This window comes from Lissotriton vulgaris, chromosome 6 (assembly GCF_964263255.1).
Source record: "Lissotriton vulgaris chromosome 6, aLisVul1.2, whole genome shotgun sequence".
Classification (NCBI taxonomy): Eukaryota; Metazoa; Chordata; class Amphibia; order Caudata; family Salamandridae; genus Lissotriton; species Lissotriton vulgaris.
The window spans coordinates 1,908,193,154-1,908,212,511 of NC_141694.1; the positions used below are offsets into that span (position 1 = coordinate 1,908,193,154).

At 46.4% G+C, this 19,358-nt stretch overlaps 1 long non-coding RNA gene across 1 annotated transcript; it reads left to right on the top strand.

The window, feature by feature from the left end:
• Positions 1–17,950: 17,950 nt before the first annotated feature.
• LOC147709882 (uncharacterized) lies at positions 17,951–19,200 on the top strand. Its single transcript, XR_015296746.1, has 5 exons — positions 17,951–18,046; positions 18,134–18,212; positions 18,293–18,368; positions 18,460–18,542; positions 18,964–19,200. It is a non-coding gene; the product is annotated as an uncharacterized LOC147709882 (long non-coding RNA).
• Positions 19,201–19,358: the final 158 nt, after the last annotated feature.

The window sequence follows — 19,358 nt, forward strand, 5'->3', positions numbered from 1 at the left end:
CCTGTCTGTCACATGTTGCTCTGCTGGTAATGGGTTCCCTGTCTGTCTCATGTTGCTCTGCTGGTAATGGGTTCCCTGTCTGTCTCTTGTTGCTCTGCTGGTAAAGGGTTCCCTGTCTGTCTCTTGTTGCGCTGCTGGTAATGGGTTCCCTGTCTGTCTCATGTTGCTCTGCTGGTAATGGGTTCCCTCTCTGTCTCATGTTGCGCTGCTGGTAATGGGTTCCCTGTCTGTCTCTTGTTGCTCTGCTGGTAATGGGTTCCCTGTCTGTCTCATGTTGCTCTGCTGGTAATGGGTTCCCTGTCTGTCTCATGTTGCTCTGCTGCTAATGGGTTCCCTGTCTGTCTCATGTTGCTCCGCTGGTAATGGGTTCCCTGTCTGTCTCATGTTGCTCTGCTGGTAATAGGTTCCCTGTCTGTCTCATGTTGCGCTGCTGGTAATGTGTTCCCTGTCTGTCACATGTTGCTCTGCTGGTAATGGGTTCCCTGTCTGTCTCATGTTGCTCTGCTGGTAATGGGTTCCCTGTCTGTCTCTTGTTGCTCTGCTGGTAATGGGTTCCCTGTCTGTCTCTTGTTGCGCTGCTGGTAATGGGTTCCCTGTCTGTCTCATGTTGCTCTGCTGGTAATGGGTTCCCTGTCTGTCTCATGTTGCTCTGCTGCTAATGGGTTCCCTGTCTGTCTCATGTTGCTCTGCTGGTAATGGGTTCCCTGTCTGTCTCATGTTGCGCTGCTGGTAATGGGTACCCTGTCTGTCTCTTGTTGCTCTGCTGGTAATGGGTTCCCTGTCTGTCTCATGTTGCGCTGCTGGTAATGTGTTCCCTGTCTGTCACATGTTGCTCTGCTGGTAATGGGTTCCCTGTCTGTCTCATGTTGCTCTGCTGGTGATGGGTTCCCTGTCTGTCTCATGTTGCTCTGCTGGTAATGGGTTCCCTGTCTGTCTCATGTTGCGCTGCTGGTAATGGGTTCCCTGTCTGTCTCTTGTTGCTCTGCTGGTAATGGGTTCCCTGTCTGTCTCTTGTTGCTCTGCTGGTAATGGGTTCCCCCTCTGTCTCATGTTGCGCTGCTGGTAATGGGTTCCCTGTCTATCTCTTGTTGCTCTGCTGTTAATGGGTTCCCTGTCTGTCTCATGTTGCTCTGCTGGTAATGGGTTCCCTGTCTGTCTCATGTTGCTCTGCTGGTAATGGGTTCCCTGTCTCTCATGTTGCTCTGCTGGTGATGGGTTCCCTGTCTGTCTCATGTTGCTCTGCTGGTAATGGGTTCCCTGTCTCTCATGTTGCTCTGCTGGTAATGGGTTCCCTGTCTGTCTCATGTTGCTCTGCTGGTATTGGGTTCCCTGCCTGTCTCATGTTGCTCTGCTGGTAATGGGTTCCCTGCCTGTCTCATGTTGCTCTGCTGGTGATGGGTTCCCTGTCTGTCTCTTGTTGCTCTGCTGGTAATGGGTTCCCTGTCTGTCTCATGTTGCTCTGCTGGTAATGGGTTCCCTGTCTGTCTCTTGTTGCTCTGCTGTTAATGGGTTCCCTGTCTGTCTCATGTTGCTCTGCTGGTAATGGGTTCCCTGTCTGTCTCTTGTTGCTCTGCTGTTAATGGGTTCCCTGTCTGTCTCATGTTGCTCTGCTGGTAATGGGTTCCCTGTCTGTCTCTTGTTGCTCTGCTGTTAATGGGTTCCCTGTCTGTCTCATGTTGCTCTGCTGGTAATGGGTTCCCTGTCTGTCTCTTGTTGCTCTGCTGGTAATGGGTTCCCTGTCTGTCTCATATTGCTCTGCTGGTAATGGGTTCCCTGTCTGTCTCATGTTGCTCTGCTGGTAATGGGTTCCCTGTCTGTCTCATGTTGCGCTGCTGGTAATGGGCTCCCTGTCTGTCTCATGTTGCTCTGCTGGTGATGGGTTCCCTGTCTGTCTCATGTTGCTCTGCTGGTGATGGGTTCCCTGTCTGTCTCATGTTGCTCTGCTGGTAATGGGCTCCCTGTCTGTCTCATGTTGCTCTGCTGGTAATGGGTTCCCTGTCTCTTGTTGCTCTGCTGGTAATGGGTTCCCTGTCTGTCTCATGTTGCTCTGCTGGTAATGGTTTCCCTGTCTGTCTCTTGTTGCTCTGCTGGTAATGGATTCCCTCTCTGTCTCATGTTGCTCTGCTGGTAATGGGTTCCCGTCCCTGTCTGTCTCATGTTGCTCTTCTGGTAATGGGTTCCCTGTCTGTCTCATGTTGATCTGCTGGTGATGGGTTCCCTGTCTGTCTCATGTTGCTCTGCTGGTAATGGGTTCCCTGTCTGTCTCTTGTTGCTCTGCTGGTAATGGGTTCCCTGTCTGTCTCATGTTGCTCTGCTGGTAATGGGTTCCCTGTCTGTCTCATGTTGCTCTGCTGCTGATGGGTTCCCTGTCTGTCTCATGTTGCTCTGCTGGTAATGGTTTCCCTGTCTGTCTCATGTTGCTCTGCTGCTAATGGGTTCCCTGTCTGTCTCATGTTGCTCTGCTGGTAATGGGTTCCCTGTCTGTCTCATGTTGCGCTGCTGGTAATGGGTTCCCTGTCTGTCTCTTGTTGCTCTGCTGGTAATGGGTTCCCTGTCTGTCTCATGTTGCTCTGCTGGTGATGGGTTCCCTGTCTGTCTCATGTTGCTCTGCTGGTGATGGGCTCCCTGTCTGTCTCATGTTGCTCTGCTGGTAATGGGTTCCCTGTCTGTCTCATGTTGCTCTGCTGGTGATGGGCTCCCTGTCTGTCTCATGTTGCTCTGCTGGTGATGGGTTCCCTGTCTGTCTCATGTTGCTCTGCTGGTAATGGGTTCCCTGTCTGTCTCCTGTTGCTCTGCTGGTAATGGGTTCCCTGTCTGTCTCATGTTGCTCTGCTGGTGATGGGCTCCCTGTCTGTCTCATGTTGCTCTGCTGGTAATGGGTTCCCTGTCTGTCTCTTGTTGCTCTGCTGGTGATGGGTTCCCTGTCTGTCTCATGTTGCTCTGCTGGTAATGGGCTCCCTGTCTGTCTCATGTTGCTCTGCTGGTAATGGGTTCCCTGTCTCTTGTTGCTCTGCTGGTAATGGGTTCCCTGTCTGTCTCATGTTGCTCTGCTGGTAATGGTTTCCCTGTCTGTCTCTTGTTGCTCTGCTGGTAATGGATTCCCTCTCTGTCTCATGTTGCTCTGCTGGTAATGGGTTCCCGTCCCTGTCTGTCTCATGTTGCTCTGCTGGTAATGGGTTCCCTGTCTGTCTCATGTTGCTCTGCTGGTGATGGGTTCCCTGTCTGTCTCATGTTGCTCTGCTGGTAATGGGTTCCCTGTCTGTCTCTTGTTGCTCTGCTGGTAATGGGTTCCCTGTCTGTCTCATGTTGCTCTGCTGGTAATGGGTTCCCTGTCTGTCTCATGTTGCTCTGCTGCTAATGGGTTCCCTGTCTGTCTCATGTTGCTCTGCTGGTAATGGGTTCCCTGTCTGTCTCATGTTGCTCTGCTGCTAATGGGTTCCCTGTCTGTCTCATGTTGCTCTGCTGGTAATGGGTTCCCTGTCTGTCTCATGTTGCGCTGCTGGTAATGGGTTCCCTGTCTGTCTCTTGTTGCTCTGCTGGTAATGGGTTCCCTGTCTGTCTCATGTTGCGCTGCTGGTAATGGGTTCCCTGTCTGTCTCTTGTTGCTCTGCTGGTAATGGGTTCCCTGTCTGTCTCATGTTGCTCTGCTGGTAATGGGTTCCCTGTCTGTCTCATGTTGCTCTGCTGCTAATGGGTTCCCTGTCTGTCTCATGTTGCTCTGCTGGTAATGGGTTCCCTGTCTGTCTCATGTTGCTCTGCTGGTAATAGGTTCCCTGTCTGTCTCATGTTGCGCTGCTGGTAATGTGTTCCCTGTCTGTCACATGTTGCTCTGCTGGTAATGGGTTCCCTGTCTGTCTCATGTTGCTCTGCTGGTAATGGGTTCCCTGTCTGTCTCTTGTTGCTCTGCTGGTAATGGGTTCCCTGTCTGTCTCTTGTTGCGCTGCTGGTAATGGGTTCCCTGTCTGTCTCATGTTGCTCTGCTGGTAATGGGTTCCCTCTCTGTCTCATGTTGCGCTGCTGGTAATGGGTTCCCTGTCTGTCTCTTGTTGCTCTGCTGGTAATGGGTTCCCTGTCTGTCTCATGTTGCTCTGCTGCTAATGGGTTCCCTGTCTGTCTCATGTTGCTCTGCTGGTAATGGGTTCCCTGTCTGTCTCATGTTGCGCTGCTGGTAATGGGTTCCCTGTCTGTCTCTTGTTGCTCTGCTGGTAATGGGTTCCCTGTCTGTCTCATGTTGCGCTGCTGGTAATGTGTTCCCTGTCTGTCACATGTTGCTCTGCTGGTAATGGGTTCCCTGTCTGTCTCATGTTGCTCTGCTGGTGATGGGTTCCCTGTCTGTCTCATGTTGCTCTGCTGGTAATGGGTTCCCTGTCTGTCTCATGTTGCGCTGCTGGTAATGGGTTCCCTGTCTGTCTCTTGTTGCTCTGCTGGTAATGGGTTCCCCCTCTGTCTCATGTTGCGCTGCTGGTAATGGGTTCCCTGTCTGTCTCTTGTTGCTCTGCTGGTTATGGGTTCCCTGTCTGTCTCATGTTGCTCTGCTGGTAATGGGTTCCCTGTCTGTCTCATGTTGCTCTGCTGGTAATGGGTTCCCTGTCTGTCTCATGTTGCTCTGCTGGTAATGGGTTCCCTGTCTGTCTCATGTTGCTCTGCTGGTAATGGGTTCCATGTCTCTTGTTGCTCTGCTGGTAATGGGTTCCCTGTCTCTTGTTGCTCTGCTGGTAATGGGTTCCCTGTCTGTCTCATGTTGCTCTGCTGGTAATGGGTTCCCTGTCTGTCTCATGTTGCTCTGCTGGTAATGGGTTCCCTGTCTCTTGTTGCTCTGCTGGTAATGGGTTCCCTGTCTCTTGTTGCTCTGCTGGTAATGGGTTCCCTGTCTGTCTCATGTTGCGCTGCTGGTAATGGGCTCCCCGTCTGTCTCGTGTTGCTCTGCTGGTAATGGGTTCCCTGTCTCTTGTTGCTCTGCTGGTAATGGGTTCCCTGTCTGTCTCGTGTTGCTCTGCTGGTAATGGGTTCCCTGTCTCTTGTTGCTCTGCTGGTAATGGGTTCCCTGTCTGTCTCATGTTGCTCTGCTGGTAATGGGTTCCCTGTCTGTCTCTTGTTGCTCTGCTAGTAATGGGTTCCCTGTCTGTCTCTTGTTGCGCTGCTGGTAATTAGTTCCCTGTCTGTCTCATGTTGCTCTGCTGGTAATGGGTTCCCTCTCTGTCTCATGTTGCGCTGCTGGTAATGGGTTCCCTGTCTGTCTCTTGTTGCTCTGCTGGTAATGGGTTCCCTGTCTGTCTCATGTTGCTCTGCTGGTAATGGGTTCCCTGTCTGTCTCATGTTGCTCTGCTGCTAATGGGTTCCCTGTCTGTCTCATGTTGCTCTGCTGGTAATGGGTTCCCTGTCTGTCTCATGTTGCACTGCTGGTAATGGGTTCCCTGTCTGTCTCTTGTTGCTCTGCTGGTAATGGGTTCCCTGTCTGTCTCATGTTGCGCTGCTGGTAATGTAATCCCTGTCTGTCACATGTTGCTCTGCTGGTAATGGGTTCCCTGTCTGTCTCATGTTGCGCTGCTGGTAATGGGTTCCCTGTCTGTCTCTTGTTGCTCTGCTGGTAATGGGTTCCCTGTCTGTCTCTTGTTGCTCTGCTGGTAATGGGTTCCCTGTCTGTCTCATGTTGCGCTGCTGGTAATGGGCTCCCTGTCTGTCTCGTGTTGCTCTGCTGGTAATGGGTTCCCTGTCTCTTGTTGCTCTGCTGGTAATGGGTTCCCTGTCTGTCTCGTGTTGCTCTGCTGGTAATGGGTTCCCTGTCTCTTGTTGCTCTGCTGGTAATGGGTTCCCTGTCTCTTGTTGCTCTGCTGGTAATGGGCTCCCTGTCTGTCTTGTGTTGCTCTGCTGGTAATGGGTTCCCTGTCTCTTGTTGCTCTGCTGGTAATGGGTTCCCTGTCTCTTGTTGCTCTGCTGGTAATGGGTTCCCTGTCTGTCTCATGTTGCGCTGCTGGTAATGGGTTCCCTGTCTGTCTCGTGTTGCTCTGCTGGTAATGGGCTCCCTGTCTGTCTCATGTTGCGCTGCTGGTAATGGGCTCCCTGTCTGTCTCGTGTTGCTCTGCTGGTAATGGGTTCCCTGTCTGTCTCATGTTGCTCTGCTGGTAATGGGTTCCCTGTCTGTCGCATGTTGCTCTGCTGGTAATGGGCTCCCTGTCTGTCTCTTGTTGCTCTGCTGGTAATGGGTTCCCTGCCTGTCTCATGTTGCTCTGCTGGTAATGGGTTCCCTGTCTGTCTCATGTTGCTCTGCTGGTAATGGGTTCCCTGTCTGTCTCATGTTGCTCTGCTGGTAATGGGTTCCCGTCCCTGTCTGTCTCATGTTGCTCTGCTGGTAATGGGTTCCCTGTCTGTCTCATGTTGCTCTGCTGGTGATGGGTTCCCTGTCTGTCTCATGTTGCTCTGCTGGTGATGGGCTCCCTGTCTGTCTCATGTTGCTCTGCTGGTAATGGGTTCCCTGTCTGTCTCATGTTGCTCTGCTGGTGATGGGCTCCCTGTCTGTCTCATGTTGCTCTGCTGGTGATGGGTTCCCTGTCTCTTGTTGCTCTGCTGGTAATGGGTTCCCTGTCTGTCTCATGTTGCTCTGCTGGTAATGGGTTCCCTGTCTGTCTCATGTTGCTCTGCTGGTAATGGGTTCCCTGTCTGTCTCATGTTGCTCTGCTGGTAATGGGTTCCCTGTCTGTCTCTTGTTGCTCTGCTGGTAATGGGTTCCCTGTCTCTTGTTGCTCTGCTGGTAATGGGTTCCCTGTCTGTCGCATGTTGCTCTGCTGGTAATGGGTTCCCTGTCTGTCTCATGTTGCTCTGCTGGTAATGGGTTCCCTGTCTCTTGTTGCTCTGCTGGTAATGGGTTCCCTGTCTCTTGTTGCTCTGCTGGTAATGGGTTCCCTGTCTGTCTCATGTTGCGCTGCTGGTAATGGGCCCCCTGTCTGTCTCGTGTTGCTCTGCTGGTAATGGGTTCCCTGTCTCTTGTTGCTCTGCTGGTAATGGGTTCCCTGTCTGTCTCGTGTTGCTCTGCTGGTAATGGGTTCCCTGTCTCTTGTTGCTCTGCTGGTAATGGGTTCCCTGTCTCTTGTTGCTCTGCTGGTAATGGGCTCCCTGTCTGTCTCGTGTTGCTCTGCTGGTAATGGGTTCCCTGTCTCTTGTTGCTCTGCTGGTAATGGGTTCCCTGTCTCTTGTTGCTCTGCTGGTAATGGGTTCCCTGTCTGTCTCATGTTGCGCTGCTGGTAATGGGTTCCCTGTCTGTCTCGTGTTGCTCTGCTGGTAATGGGCTCCCTGTCTGTCTCATGTTGCGCTGCTGGTAATGGGCTCCCTGTCTGTCTCGTGTTGCTCTGCTGGTAATGGGTTCCCTGTCTGTCTCATGTTGCTCTGCTGGTAATGGGTTCCCTGTCTGTCGCATGTTGCTCTGCTGGTAATGGGCTCCCTGTCTGTCTCTTGTTGCTCTGCTGGTAATGGGTTCCCTGCCTGTCTCATGTTGCTCTGCTGGTAATGGGTTCCCTGTCTGTCTCATGTTGCTCTGCTGGTAATGGGTTCCCTGTCTGTCTCATGTTGCTCTGCTGGTAATGGGTTCCCTGTCTGTCTCATGTTGCTCTGCTGGTAATGGGTTGTCTGTCTGTCTCATGTTGCTCTGCTTGGAGCCTCCCCTCTCATTCATATGTGGGTCAGAGGGGCATCTGTTCGTTGTCATGAGACTCTGGCGTCCGTGGCAGGAATCCCAAGGCACGTCACTCATTCTGCCAGACTGCGATGCCGCTTGTTGACGTCCTTCTCCAGCGTTTCACTCCCTCGAGGGCCTTCACTCACCTTCCACGTGACACATTCCAAGGCACGTCACTCATTCTGCCAGACAGCGATGCTGCTTTTTGACGTCCTTCTCCAGCGTGTCACTCCCTCGAGGGCCTTCACTCACCTTGAACGTGACACATTCAAGGCACGTCACTCATTCTGCCAGACTGCGATGCCGCTTGTTGACGTCATTCTCCAGCGTTTCACTCCCTCGAGGGCCTTCACTCACCTTCCACGTGACACATTCCAAACATGCGCAGAAACACAAACCTGCCCCCACTGGGTCATTTTTGATTCCTCTTCTTTGCATAAACCAGTTCATTTCAAAGTCTAAGTACTTTTAGTGCGTGTGTGTTTTTTATTTTTTCACATACACTGGTAGCTCCTCCCAGTGTTGGTAAACACTGACAAAACAAGACACACACCACTGTGAGGACTAGCGTGCTATGAGGACCGATCCTCATAGCTTTTGCATGTGTGCGTGTGCTAATTACAGCATCTTCTTAACATGTTTATGCAATCAGCCTCTCACTAGCAGGAAATCAACAGTCTTGGAAATAAATAGGAGCAACTCTGAAAACAAACCGTATTCTTGGAGACCTGCAGATTTATTTATGTATTTATATACTTATGTGTGTAGACCACCTGTCACATCTTCAATCGCCCCTGCTTACCTTAATAACTGACAAGGTTAACGTCCACTTGCTTTACCTCAAGATCTGAAGCTTCCTCTCTGAGTCAATCAGCTGTCATTATAAGGAATTCCTATCTGTGTTTTTTCAACATGTGATTCAAGCATTCTGTGGTGTGGTTTTGTTCATATGAGGCATTCATCTCTTTGGGTGCCGTACACAACTGTACCATGTAGAAGGCAGAACTACTTATTGTGGTAAAGGAATTTGCAACAGATTATAATAGAACACATTTGTTGATATATTTAGAAGTGTGTGAATACTTTGTGAATAATTTAAGATATAAACTACCCCCTGGTTTACGTTATAAGGATATTGCAAGATAAAGTCATGGACCTCCCATTGAGTTGCCATATACTGTTTATATATGGTAGGGATATTTTATTCATATTACAGTTCTTGGTCATGCACTCCATCTCCTTTCCATCAGTGCTTTTTTAAACTTTTGTGGCACCTTTTTAATGAATAATGTGAGATCTTTAGTATTAACAATCAGTTGTTTTTCACTTGTAGCCAAAATGTTATGTAGTTTAAGGATCAAAACCGTGTATATGATGTCTGGTAACGCCAAGATATATTCATGTTGTCGAATAGCAATTCAAGCAGTACAGTAGAAGCTCGTTGCGCCACTTAGAGGAAACCGCGGACGGTGAATTGGCACTGTTATGGGTGGGTGATTTTAATTGTACGCTCTGTGCGAGTAGCACTACTGGTATCTGTGGCCTGGGGGAGCATAAGGAAGATGCACCAACTCACTTCACCCATTCTCGACTAGGGGACTTGCTGAATACATCTATGTTAACGAAAGATGCTCACCTCCAGTAGACTTCCAACCTCCATTTAATGGGAGAGGGGCAAATTCCATAATTCATTTCACTCTCTTGTCCTCTAGATATTCGTCATTCGTCTTGCCATGGGAGACACTAGATAGCCCCATGAGTGATCATTACCCGATCTCTCTTTGTTTGAAAATCAAGGGGGTGGATCTAAATTATAGAGTTATTCATAATTCTCCCATTAACCTTGCAAGCTCCAATGGTTACACTATTAAATGGGGCAAAGTCGATCCTGAAGCTTTTATTCGCAATCTGATAATCAATACTTTTGATCACGTGATAATATGTCTCTCTCAGTCAGTAGAGAACCATAAAGTTCTTGATTCTTTTAGTAAAATTACGGATGAAATAGAAAAGACTGAGATGCTGCTTGTTGACATTCTTCTCCAGCGTTTCACTCCCTCGAGGGCCTTCACTCACCTTCCACGTGACACATTGCAAGGCACGTCACTCATTCTGCCAGACTGCGATGTCGCTTGCTGACGCCCTTCTCCAGCGTTTCACTCCCTCGAGGGCCTTCGCTCACCTTCCACGTGACACATTGCAAGGCACGTCACTCATTCTGCCAGACTGTGATGTCGCTTGCTGACGCCCTTCTCCAGCGTTTCACTCCCTCGAGGGCCTTCACTCACCTTCCACGTGACACATTCCCAGGCACGTCACTCATTCTACCAGACTGCGATGTCGCTTGCTGACGCCCTTCTCCAGCGTTTCACTCCCTCGAGGGCCTTCACTAACCTTCCACGTGACACATTCCCAGGCACGTCACTCATTCTGCCAGACTGCGATGTCGCTTGTTGACGTCCTTCTCCAGCGTTTCACTCCCTCGAGGGCCTTCACTCACCTTCCACGTGACACTTTGCAAGGCACGTCACTCATTCTGCCAGACTGACATGCTGCTTGTTGACGTCCTTCTCCAGCGTTTCACTCCCTCGAGGGCCTTCACTGACCTTCCACGTGACACATTCCAAACATGCGCAGAAACACAAACCTGCCCCCACTGGGTTATTTTTGATTCCTCTTCTTTGCATAAACCAGTTCATTTCAGAGTCTAAGTACTTTTAGTGTGTGTGTTTTATATTTTCACATACACTGGTAGCTCCTCCCAGTGTTGGTAAACACTGACAAAACAAGACACACACCACTGTGAGGACTAGCGTGCTATGAGGACCGATTTCCACATGGCATTTGCATGTATGCGTGTGCTAATTACAGCACCTTCTTAACATGTTTGTGCAATCAGCCTCTCACTAGCAGGAAAAAAACAGTCTTGGAAATAAATAGGAGCAACTCTGAAAACAAACCGTATTCTTGGAGACCTGCAGATTTATTGATTTATTTATATACTTATGTGTGTAGACCACCTGTCACATCTCCAATCGCCCCTGCTTACCTTAATAACTGACAAGGTTAACGTCCGCTTGCTTTACCTCAAGATCTGAAGCTTCCTCTCTGAGACCATCAGCTGTCATGATAAGGAATTCCTATCTGTGGTTTTTTCAACATGTGATTCAGGCATTCTGTGGTATGGTTTTGTTCATATGAGGCATTCATCTCTTTGGGTGCTGTACACAACTGTACCATGTAGAAGGCAGAACTACTTATTGTGGTAAAGGAATTTGCAACAGATTATAATAGAACACATTTGTTGATATATTTAGAAGTGTGTGAATACTTTGTGAATGATTTAAGATATAAACTACCCCCTGGTTTACGTCATAAGGATATTGCAAGATAAAGTCATGGACCTCCCAGTGAGTTGCCATATACTGTTTATATATGGTAGGGATATTTTATTCATATTACAGTTCTTGGTCATGCACTCCATCTCCTTTCCGTCAGTGCTTTTTTAAACTTGTGTGGCACCTTTTTAATGAAAAATGTGAGATCTTTAGTATTAACAATCAGTTGTTTTTCACTTGTAGCCAAAATGTTATGTAGCGTAAGGATCAAAACCGTGTATATGATGTCTGGTAACACCTAGATATAGTCATGTTGTTGTATAGCAACTCAAGCAGTGCAGTAAGGAAAGGTGTTTCAATAAGGGCACCCCGTGATGGATAGGTGTGTGGGGGGGGTGCAGTGTGCCCAGCCTTCGAGGGAGTGGCTGGCATGACAACTTCCTGCGGTACACTAGAACGTGTCTCGCACGATACTACATTTCATTACAAGACCGGAGGCTACATTATGCATTATCCTTTAATAGCAACTCACAGCAGCCGCACTACATCATAAAGGATAACTTTCTAGAGTTAACAATACTGAACAAAGGATGTATCCAGGAGATGATCTGCCTCTTTTAAAAGCGGCTCGCCAGCAGATAAGTCACTACTACTTATTTCTCCTTTACTTTAGACACTTTTGGCTTATATTTCATGTATTATGATAATTTTTAAAACGTTTAAATGCCAACTTGATGCTTTACTATGCTTTCATACTTCCTTCTTCATCCTTTGTCGCTTTAACGCTGACTTATTACCTGCTTTGTCTACTACCTTGCACCCTTTCGCATTCGTTACTATTCTGACTTGTGCCCTTCACATTGGCTCGAACCCCTCCCCGCGGGTGGCGCTGGTTTCCCGATTCCACCCCCCCCCACCCCCATGGACTTCCAATTCACGGTTGTCCCTCATCTTAGACATGACCTTCCCTTTTTCCCCCAGCGCGCATTCGCGCAGTAACTTTGCCGATGTCCGTCGCGTTTTTGGCGTTGTCCCCGCTCCTATTTCATTTCTTTCCGTGTCGCTCTGAAGTACGCTACCACATTAAAGGAACGGCCATTAGCAACACCCGCGTTGCGTGCCTCCTTTCCGAAGCGACTTTCCTCTTCTCCGGCGGCTGAGCTCGAGCGCTCCTCGATATTTTGTCAGTTGCTCTGCTTCAGCCGCCGGAGATACTCTGTCCATTGCGTTTTTACCGATACCATTATTTTAATAACAATAAAAACCCATTTATTATCAACAAAATAACTCAATTACCCAATAATATTAACAAGGATACTTAAATAAGGATATTAATTCCCCATAAAACACCGATAGGAATATTAATTCACCCAACTTTCCTTACTCAAAAATACTGACAAGAATATTAATTCTCTACCCACCCTTACCTTATATTTAATATATATAAAAAAAGTAGTTTTTAGATTCTGAGCTTAATTTAAAAAAAAAGGAGGTTTAAGAGAGGAGAAGTTTTATTACCTTACCTTTATTAATATCATTCCCTTTTCAAATCTCTTAACATTACTACACCATGTCTGACATGGATTCAGATGGCGCCACTGCAAGCTCACCTGCACCTATCGGCAATTCACTGAAGAAATTCCTTCAACAGGAGATTAAATCCTGTATGATGTCCTCTCTCAAAGAAGTCATGCTCTCTAAAATACCGTGTGATTCCCAAGATCTCCCCCCTATACACGGTAAGAGACCCAAAAAGACTAAACATTGTGAAAGCACTACAGGCCCTAGCGCCTCTCATGGTACGGGAGGTCCTAGCACCTCAGTTTGGATGGGAGGCCACTGCGCCCCACTTGAACCTGATGTCCCTCGGGACACTCCATTGATCGGTGTCCATGGCGGCACAAATATGTACGGTGTCCCTCGCGGCACGCTTTGGAATAGTGCTAACCAAAAAAAGAATATTGGTTTTGACTCCTCTTCCTCCTCCTTTGATGACAACTCCTCCAAAGATCCCTCCGACGAATTCGTCTTTGACCTAGATGAGGTTCAACATGACTTCAATTCTCAACCTGATCTGGAACCGAACTCTAAAAATACTATTTTGAATCCTATCGGAGAAGAGATATTCTCTCCCCTAAACATCTCTCACCCTAATAGCTCAAAGTGGTTCCCACAGGATCATGTTTCCCAGTTTGTCACACGTTGGTTGAGAAACCTTTTAGATAGAAATACTAGAAACACAATGAAATCTGAATCCCCCAGACCTACCATTGAGGAGAGGGTCTGTCAAACTCCAAACCTAGATCCAGGCCTTATCAAATTCCTATTTAAATTAGGGCGAGACCCTAGAAAAGGACTGGAGAAAGCTCTTAAAGGCTGCCAAGACCGTCTTTTAGATGTCTTAGGACCACTTGTTAGAATCTTGGACATGGCCGAACAATCCCACCTCTCCTCTACCCCCTTGAATGTTGATCTCATTCGAGGGTGGAGCCAAAGAGCCGTTGTTCTCCTTGGCAACGCTAATTCCAGTTTAAACGTTGAAAGGAGGAGGTCCATTTTAAACAAAATTAATCCAAAATTAGGAGACATGGCAGAGAAGGAACCCTCCCAAAACCCTAAAGGCCTTCTTTTCGGGGAGGATATAATCAAGGAGATTGGTAAATATGTCTCTACCTTCACTGCTCTCGACAGGGCTCAAAACAACCTAAGACGGGTGTTTAACACCAACCTTTTTGGTCAGGCCGGCAGAAGGGGTCGCTCTTCCGGCCGAGGCAACCAACGACCCTACTCATCACTCAGAGGAACTGGAAGGGGCTTCTACCCCCCTAGACAACCCTTCTTTCCCCAAAGAGGAAGGGGTCCAAAAAACCGTGGTTCCAGAGGTCGTGGTACTCCCAACACCTCCAATTCTACCAGTAAGTACTACTCCTCCTTCTTCTTTCCCTCCCATAGTAGGGGGCAGACTAAAACAGTTTTATCATGTTTGGGATTCAATCACCCAAGATCCATGGGTTCTAGAAACCGTCTTGGGCTTCAAGATAGACTTTTTACAGATCCCTTTCCAATCACGCTTACCCCAAACATTTGTCCTTTCACAGGATCAGGAAAAGATTGTGGAGGAAGAAATTATTTCTATGCTCAAAAAGGGCGCAATAGTGGAGGTTCCCTGGTCCGATGCAAGATTCATAAGCACACTTTTTCTTTTTCAGAAAAAGGACAAAGGGTGGAGACCGGTAATAAACCTTCGAGAAGTCAACAAATTTCTGGTTTATCGTCATTTCAAAATGGAGGGTATCCACCTTCTAAGGGATCTCCTTCTCGAAGGAGATTGGTTGGTCAAGTTAGACCTGAAGGATGCCTACTTCATCATCCATATGTACAAGGAACATCAAGCTTTCCTTCAATTTGCTTGGAAAGAACGTCTTTACCAATTTCAAGCTCTTCCCTTCGGCCTCTCTTCTGCCCCTTGGTGTTTTACCAAGATCATGAAGTGTATCGTTACAATTCTAAGAGAAAGGGGTATCTGTCTCATCATCTACCTGGACGATATTCTTATCATGTCCCAATCCCATTCAGACCTCCTAATAGATCTAAACTAGGATTCATCATCAACAGAGAGAAATCCATTCTCTCTCCCTGCAAGACCATAGATTTCCTTGGCTTCACTCTAGAGACCTTGAAATGTCTTCTCCTTCTTCCTGCCAAGAAGATTGCCAAGATCCGGAAGGAGATCAGGTCCGTCTTGAAACAAGAGTCTTTAACGCTCCGCGAACTAGCCAGACTTCTTGGGCTTCTTTCTTCTTCCATCCAGGCCATTTTCCCCGGTCCTCTGAATTACCGTGCGCTTCAGAAAATAAAGAGAAAAGCGCTCAATTCAGGTCTATGGTATGGGGATCTTGTCTCTCTGGACCTAGATGCCAGAGCAGAGCTCTTTTGGTGGCTGGAGAACTTAGACGCCTGGAATGGCAAAGCTATCTTCGGCTCATCCCCGGATTTTGTCCTAGAATCAGATGCCAGTCTTCATGGCTGGGGTGCACGTTTGGAAGACCAGAACACCGGTGGGGTTTGGACCCTGACGGAATCTTCTCAACACATACATTTTCTGGAATTGACAGCTGGTTTATACGCTCTTATGAGCTTCAAACACTCCATTCAAGGGAGGTCTGTTGTTCTGAAAATGGACAGCATTTCTGCTGTGGCCTATATCAATCGTCTTGGAGGAACAAGATCTCTAGATCTCTCCTGTCTTGCCAGGAAACTTTGGATGTTCTGTCTGGAACACAAAATTTCCCTCAGGGCGGAATATCTTCCAGGGAAATCGAACATTTTTGCAGACTGGAATTCCTTCTAGACTTCTCAGACTGGAAACTCGATGTGAACGTCTTCAATACCCTCTTCCACTTTTGGGTTCCCATAGACGTGGACTTATTTGCCAGCAGGCTTACCTTCCAGCTTCCCAACTACTTCAGTTGGATGCCAGACCCGGGCGCTCTTGCTGTGAACGCCTTTCTCCAACCATGGTCTCACTTCCTGGGTTATGCCTTCCCTCCTTTCGCCATGATTCAGAGGGTCCTTCAGAAAGTCAGATTGGAACAATGCCTTCTGATCCTAATTACTCCTTTTTGGCCGTCCCAAGCTTGGTTCCGGACAGCCCTGGAACTATCATGCGACATTCCCTTTCTGATTCCAGCGTCTCCAGGCCTGGTCTCAAACGCAGACAGGGAAGATCATCATCTTATTCTTGAGGGGAATTTGAACCTTCTTGCCTGGAAAGTGTCAGGCAATCTAACGAATTGTCTGGACTTTCGTCAACAGCTCTCTCTCTTCTCAGAGAATCTTCGGCACCCGGAACACACCTTAGGTATAACAACATTTGGAAGAAATGGTTTCATTGGTGCCTGGAAAGGAGTCTCGATCCCGTGGAGGGTCCTGTCTTCAATATCGTAAATTTTCTGGTCGAACAGTTTGACAGAGGCCTATCCTATCGTTCTATTAATCTCCGCGGGCCATTCCCCTATCAACGGTAAATCAGTAGGTAAAAATCCTATTATTTGTAGAGTCCTCAAGAGTATAAGGCTAAGGAGACCCCCTAGACCTAAGTATCAGACACTTTGGGATGTCAAATGTATTTTAGACCTTTTTTGTTCTTGGCCAGATAACTCTTCCCTTAATAGAAAATTTCTCTCCTTCAAGCTCGCCACTCTCTTGTGTTTAGTCTCCTGTAGGAGAGTTTCTGACATCAGAAGCTTAGATATTTCAAATAGATGTTATGATATTTTTGGTGTCAAGTTTGAACTACTAAGAAGAACTAAAACCATGTCAGATTTTATCTTTTACCCTGGTTTTGACAGTTTCCCTAAACTTTGTGTGGTTGCTTGTATGAAAGAATATGACGCTAGGATGTCTCTCCTACGCCCTAATGATGCAAATCAACTTTTAGTTTCTTTTGTGAAACCTTTTAAACCTGTTTCATCCACCTCTATAGCTAGATGGGTTAAGTCTACCATGAGCCTTGCTGGTATCGACCTCTCTAAATTTCAAGCACATTCTATCAGAGGAGCTATGGCCAGTAAATCCTTCTGGTCTGGTGGTAAATTGGATGATATCCTAAAAGCTGCTGACTGGTCAAATGCTAACACTTTTGCTCGTCATTATTGCAAGCCTATCGAGCATATATCTGATGTTGTCCTTCGGGGCTACGAACATGCATAATGTAGCCTCCGGTCTTGTAATGAAATTGCGATTCTCCTATTAACATGACAAGAGAATCTGGATTTCATTAAAGACACGGAGGCTGACATTATCCCTCCCTCCTCCCTTTTACAACTTTTGATATGTCTTTTATGAACTTATTGATTGTTTCAATTGTTTTTAATCTATGAATTATGCCTATGCTTCTGTTATCTTCTAATTGTGAGATCTTTAGCTCTCTAGGCTCTTGGTTCTTAATCATTTCTTTCTTTCAGGCAATTCCGTTTAACCGACTGGCCTTTGACTTGCTGAAGTTTCTTCCATGATGTTTTCAAGCTCTACTTGGTTCTCTCCGTTTATGAAGGTCTTTCCTGCTGCGATTCTTTTAAAAGAGGCAGATCATCTCCTGGATACATCCTTTGTTCAGTGTTAACTCTAGAACGTTATCCTTTATGATGTAGTGCGGCTGCTGTGAGTTGCTATTAAAGGATAATGCATAATGTCAGCCTCCGTGTCTTTAATGAAATCCAGATTCTCTGGTCATGTTAATAGGAGAATCGCAATTCCTCCCCAACTTTATTGAGGAACAAACGAAAATGCTAGTCCAACCTGTGGGGATAAAACAAACAGTTAACTAGTTACCACAGGGTCCATCAGTCTCTAGAGTCAGGTGGCAGGACGACAGCAGACCTGGATTGGTTACTTGGCTTGCAGCAGAATCTTCTCGGCGGGCACTCGTAGTTTAACCTGAGGGCCTCAGGACACCACCGCTGGCTGGGAGACGGCCTCTGCATGCCGACAGTTCATTGACAGTTCGTTGACGGTGATATTTCTTGCTGCCTTGCCTGGTTTCCACTTCGCTGACGTCCATGATGGTCCATAGTGGGCACTAGGCTGTAAAATAGTTTATCTAAAGCAATTAAGGTGTGTAGATAAACACAGTGTGGGCGCAATTAGAACAGCACTCAAAACTAATCACACAACTGTCACACTGAGCTCTCTGTTCCTTTTGAGGAAAGAAAGGGGAGACGAATACGGAAAAATAACCCATGCTTGAATAGTTTTAATGGGAGTATAGAAACTTCAAACATCCATCATTCTGTAATTAATAAGAAGATGGGGGTATTATGTCAACATAATACAATGCTATCCATGTGTGACTTAAAGCACAAAGAAGGTTTCACTTTGAATAAGAGAGTATATACCATGTTCACAATATACAAAGGGGGTAATATCATGATATTTTCCCATAGAGCCCCCTGCAAGAAGGACAATTGAAGGAAGTCCATATCACTACAGGAGTAACGAGGGTTTAACCATATCAGGAACTTATATCCAATCCTATAAGGTGAGAGCCATAACGAATATGGAATTGTAAAAATATTCTTATAACCTAGAAAGGGAATTGATCAATGTACATTCATGCTTTTTTTAGAGTTGGAATCGGCAAAACTTCAAAATATAAAAACGGTAAACTGGGAACAACCATACCAGAAAGACCTCAAGGAAAATAGGTGAGCGAGGTTTTTTGTGGCTAATGGGTTGAAAAATAATGGAATCATGCAACTAAAAGGAATTATTCTAATTCTTCCAGATTAAATAAATCCAAATCACTGAGACAACCTAATAGAAGCCTACACCGATGTAAATGCCTGATTACCTTAACTAAGGTGTGTAATAAGATAGGATTACCTAGTCAGAATAACTCACAATGAAAGTAAGGAGGGGGAACTCAATATGTTATTAACTGCTTTCCTACAGGGCAGAATTGAACATAACTGCCAGAGAAATGGAAAAGAATATACACTGTGAGCAATATTAAGTGCCTTGCTTACACACAGAAGGTATGAGTTTGGGTGATCATAGTATGCCTAAAATCTGACACCTACATTAATGATCCAGCTAACAAAAAAAAAATGTTGTTGGTAGAGCGAGACTTCAATAAGCCGCCAAAGAAGTTTTACTTCAATCAAATGTCCTGAGCAGAAAGGGATAGTTTTAGAGGTAGGCAATCTTATTGATTGCGTGGTATTTAAGTTGAGGGAAATGAATGTATGCATGGTTATATGAGCCTATATATCTAAGTCCACATTGATCATTAAGGGGGTTGGTTCCAAGGGTCACCATAGTGTTGTAAGTGCATAGTGGGACCACAAATAGTGATGTACAAGCACAGAAAAGAAGGATAAAAAAAGTGATAAAAAAGAGATAAAGTTGTTTAATATACTGTGAATGTACTCTTACATTGGTATTTTCTGTTTACAGATATATGTGTACATCAGAATTGTCCTGAGGCAGGTGGGGCATATTGCCATAACCACCGAAACGCGTCGACTACCCCGTTGGGGATGTATTGATTTTGTATATTTTATTATTATTATTTGCTACTGCAATTGATGTCTTTGAAAGTGTGTTGACCTCTGTACGTTTGTGTCTATAATTTTGACCAAAAAACACCGAAATCTAGGTACCACTGAATAGACAGATACTGTTTTTAACCAATTGTGATGAATTCATGTCTTATAATGTATCAAATACTTTTTTAAACAAAATCTTTTTATAATAAAAATTCTGATGTTTTTGTACATGAAATAGTTTGTCTTTGTGGTTCTACTATAGCATGTAATTGTTGAATAGGCTAAATGGAAACATGTTGTGAT